Below are 4,926 nucleotides of genomic sequence, written 5' to 3' on the forward strand. Positions count from 1 at the left end.
TGTACTGCATCAGACAAAAGAATGCACTGCTTCGGACAGGAAGCCGCACCCCATCAGATGGGCAAGCGAACTGCTTGATTTATTTTATTTACACGTAAATTTTCTCATACGAGGAAGTGGACGGGACTTTACATCGGGCGTAAGTGAACCCCAAATGCATGGAGAAGTAAACCGCATTACTTTATTTGTCGTTTCAGTAACATTTTTTTCCTTTTGCATTTACAAGATGAACAACATCAGACATCCGACCGCCCTGCTTCGGTTAGAAAACCACACTGCATCAAATGGTCACTTACAAGATGAACAACATTAGACACCCGACCGCACTGCTTCAGTTTAGAAAACCACACTGCTTCAATTAGAAAACCGCACTGCATCGAATGGTCAAGGGGACGACATTAATTTTTTTGTCATTTCTCTACCATTTTCATTTAACACATCTTTGCACTGCATCAAATGGTCAAGTGAACGACATTACCCTTTTTGTCATTTATCTACCATTTTCATTTAACACATCTTTGCACTTCATTTCCTTCTTTCTTTTTTCTGTTTGGAGTTTTGGGTTTCCACATTGGCGAGCTATACACGTGCGAAGAAGCGAACGACATGGTCGAGGGAAATGAGCCGTAACAGAATTCAAAATAAACTTCTTTGGTAAACAATTTTCAAATGAGTCCAGATAACTTTTCTACTACCCTATAAAAGAAAGAGAGGGCGGAAAACCAAGTCATCCTATCCATCTAAACCTGCAATTTAAAGGCCTACATTCCTCCAAAACATTAAACACGTTTTATACTTTAATTACCCACCAATGCGAAACAAACACGTTCCTATCGCACGAAAGGAAACTCACAAGGCAACCGCCTCCTCGCCCCGCCTTCCCTGATCCACTATCCTTCCGCACGAAAGGAAGTTCTTCCCAAGGTAACCGCCGCACAGCCGTGCACGCCGCCACCCACTGCCTCGCGCCGACCACATCGGCACACCGCCAAGCCGTCGCACCTTCAGGACGCCGGCCACATCGCCAAGCCGCCGCACCTTCAGGACGCCGGCCACATCGCCAAGCCGCTGCACCTTCAGGACGCCGGCCGCATCGCCGAGCCGCCGCACCTTCAGGCCACCGGCCACATCGCCGAGCCGCCGCGCCTTCAGGACGCCGGCCACATCGCCTCGAGCCGGCGCCTTCAGGACGCCGGCCACCACATCGCCTCGAGCCGGCGCCTTCAGGACACCGGCCACATCGCCTCGAGCCGCCGGCCCATCGCCGAGCCGCCACACCTTCACACCGCCGCCCCCATGGCCTAGAGCCCCCGCACCTTCAGGTCACCTCCCCATCGCCTCGGCCATCAGCGACGCCGCCTAAAACGCCTCGGCTCGGCCATCAGCGACATCGTCAGTTGACATCTCCCTGTCATCTCGCAAAGTCAGGGGACACGCCACCTTGACGCACACAGCTGCGGGGCCGGAGGTCTTTCATCTCTGCTTTCTTTTATTTTTTCAGTGACATGCTGCTTCAAATTTGATAGATTGATTCACGTTTCACTTACCTGAGTTTGCCACGGTTTCTAAACTGGATAAAACTGAAAAGCAACCCTGTCAAGTGTTAACACAGTTTAACAAACTCTTCAATCGATGATTACAATGCACACATTCAGCAGTTCAGCTTCATTATTATTGTCATTTTCATTGCTTGAATTTTGCTCACCCATGTTTATGATCATATTATATTGAGATTTCACTGATTTTATGCACAAATCTCGAAGACGGTAAATATTCATTCGGGTGCTTCTCTGTTACGATCAAGGGATCGTTCCTAGATTAGGGACCTTGCAAACAAGTCTACAACAGCGAATGAAAATCACGCGGGATATAAAACCACAGGGCAATCAAGGATGATATGCACGAATGTCTGCTGATAAAAAGGAGGAATACCTCAAGAACCGACATCAGCCACGCGCAGAAAAGAAGGTCGCAACTCTTATTAGTGCCAACTATCAGCAAGTATCTCAAGAACATGCTTCTTCATTTTTGTCTCTGCAACGTACCCCTTTGAGAAATATAACCAACACACAAAAATATGGTACATTCCTACACTCAGGAAATTTACTGCATTGATTCATGGATGATGTAAACTTGATTTTTGTGTTTTGTTTCCTCTTTTTTTCCCATTTGCCACGTATAGTAAGTACAGCTGCAAGCTCTGGAAGTATTGATCATCAACCTGCAGATATCAATGTTGGATGCGAAAAACAAAGGGGGCAGGGGTGGTAATACCGTTTGTCCCAAGAGAATAAAGCACAACACCTACATAAGCTCCGGCTGGCCTGACTAGAAACGAAAGCTGCAGCAAAAAGTGTCAATGTTGATGTTCCTCAATCCCGTGCCCCTCATGGTTCCACAGGTAATATCTCCTATCTGGTATATTCATTGCCTTCGGGTGTGTCTACACTGATGGAAAATGTAATCATGATTTATGTGATCTCTGAGCGATTTCTTGGACGCGACCACTGCCGGTCCACTCCACTCGTGGACATGGCGGCCTTAACACCATCGCCGTCCCCAGGCTGACCTACTCCTAGCGTGTACGACACGATCTCGACGTCGTTGAACCTCAACAGCTCGACGCCACCCATGATTCAGGTAATTAGGTTTGTGAAGGTAGGCTACTACATACCACTTGCAAAAGGATCAGTTGATTTTTTTTCCTTTATTTTGTGGAAGATGCGACTCCAAATATTTTTGCTTTATGCATGACTACTCTACATGCGTATTTGGGTAGTAATATTTATTTGATCATTGGATGTGATTTGGAGGTGTGCTCAGTTTTATTTTAGCATGCTCAGATTTGACCTGAATCGTATCTTATGTACCATCAGCCTAATTACTTGGCCGTGGAATGGGACGATGGCTGTGTAATTATTGGTTTCTCTTGGATGATATGCTCTGAAACAACAATGTTACACGCTGAATTGAAACTTTTGGTACCAGCTGGGTAGGGGATCAGTTGTGCTGATTTGAATGGATTGTGTTTAGATTTTCGGATTTGTTGTCTAGCGGCTTGAGGATGAGGTTTGTGCAACCTCCCCTGGTTACTTGCCTGTACAATTAACTATGTTGGATTTCGTACATTTTTAACCGTTTGTAGAAAAAGATGGACCTGTTGCTCATGGCGTGAGACAGACAATGCCTTTTGGTATGATACCACATTTCTAAAGATAATTCAGTTATATCTTCACGCTGCCGTTGTTACTGCGCCCATAACGCAAGTGCAGTTACTGCCACAACATTGGTCCGCTAAGAGGATGCAAACACCATGAATCGGCAAATGGAAATTGGGGAGGTTTTGGCGATGTCGGTGCATGAAGGATGCAAACAACGCAGCTCAGCTAAGCTCAGCTACATCAGGTAATTTGGCAACGGGTAATATTGTCAGTAGATGTTTTAAATTCATGTGTATTCTTTACATATGGGAAAATGGTTCTTATGTTGCCTTGAATATTTGTTGTTTAAACTTATCTGTGTTTCTATAGTAGCCCACTTATGTACTATATTTTGTAAATTTACTCTGAGAATTGTATGTCAACTAATACTAAGAATATTATGTTTGCAATAATCTAGATGAGTTGGACTTCGTTGCATTATACATTATTAGACCCCCGAAATGGTGCACTGTACATTATCAGATCCTCAACATGACCATAAATATATATTTTTGGCGGGGAACATGACCATAAATTCCAAGATTACACGTGCATTGCACGTGCACATTTACTAGTGGTTATAAACATGTTTAGACTCAACGCTATCCCATGAAATCTGCCATGTAATTAATATCTTACCATTCCCGTGAAGAAAGCAATTAATATCTTACCAAATATCAATGTGTCACAAATATACCTTACCTAATATAACGTGCCACTAATATCCTATCTAATACGTGCATTGCACGTACATTATTACTAGTATACATAAAATCATCAAACACGGAAAACACCATTTTTGCACTGCATGTCCACATGGTCGAAACTGCATGCTCATGTCATGTTTCGCTGCAATCAAATGAGTCCCTGTAATCTTTATACAAAAAAAATACGCAAACACAAAAAGCAACGTTTGCACTGCATGTGCAGATACTCCAAACTGCATTCTGAAGACATGTCTCCCCACAAAATTCATTCAGATTAGCCCCTGCAATTTTTATACATAAACTCCTCAAACACAAAATTCACCATTTTGCACTGCATGCTAACATGCTCCAAACCGCACTGTAATTCACATGAACCACATCAAAGAAAGTCGTGCAGCAGCGACCACCAGGGAGGGTTGAGGACTGCATCAAGAGTCGTCGTGGTCCTCCTAGCGGAAACTGGTGAACTGCAAGCCTGAAAAAAAATTCAAACACCACACATCAGATTAGCGAACTGCAAGATATTGGCAGTGAGGGAAGAGATGGATGATCTTGGATTGGGCGTGTTTCTAGTGGATCAACGCAAGAGAAGAGGAGGTGCAAGAGAAGAGGAGGTAGCTGCGTCGGGACCAAGGAGCAGCACCGGATCGGGAGGTGGTGGAGGAATGGGGAGGCAAGAGTCGCCGGTAACCTCCCCCTAGCTCACCGGATTCGGTGGATGGTGGTCGGTGGAGGGCGGCGAGGCGGATCCGGCGGCTAGCTGACGCAGGGCCCGACATAGACGGAGACGCGGATCCGGCGGCCGGGGGATGAAGGGGAGGAGGGAGAAGTGGCTGCTGTCCAGGACGACATCGGAATCCGGCGATGCAGCGGTAGTCAGGGGCGTTGGCGGATCCGACCAGAGTAGCAGAGGAGGTGTCACCGCGACGCCAGAGGGCGGGGGGCAAGGGCTGCTAGATCTAGTGGATGAGGTTGGCGGAGGGGTAGGGGAGGCTAGCAGGCGCCGGAGAAGGTGAGGA

At 46.2% G+C, this 4,926-nt stretch overlaps 1 long non-coding RNA gene across 2 annotated transcripts; it reads left to right on the top strand.

Moving 5' to 3' along the window:
* The first annotated feature begins 876 nt into the window (after positions 1 to 876).
* On the top strand, positions 877 to 3,643 carry LOC119285864. 2 transcript variants are annotated; one of them, XR_005139930.1, is made up of 3 exons: positions 877 to 1,468; positions 1,805 to 2,080; positions 2,183 to 3,643. It is a non-coding gene; the product is annotated as an uncharacterized LOC119285864 (long non-coding RNA). The 2 variants fall into 2 exon arrangements; XR_005139929.1 differs by having other exon boundaries at positions 877 to 2,080.
* Positions 3,644 to 4,926: the final 1,283 nt, after the last annotated feature.

This window comes from Triticum dicoccoides, chromosome 4A (assembly GCF_002162155.2).
Source record: "Triticum dicoccoides isolate Atlit2015 ecotype Zavitan chromosome 4A, WEW_v2.0, whole genome shotgun sequence".
In the NCBI taxonomy this organism is placed as follows: domain Eukaryota; kingdom Viridiplantae; phylum Streptophyta; class Magnoliopsida; order Poales; family Poaceae; genus Triticum; species Triticum dicoccoides.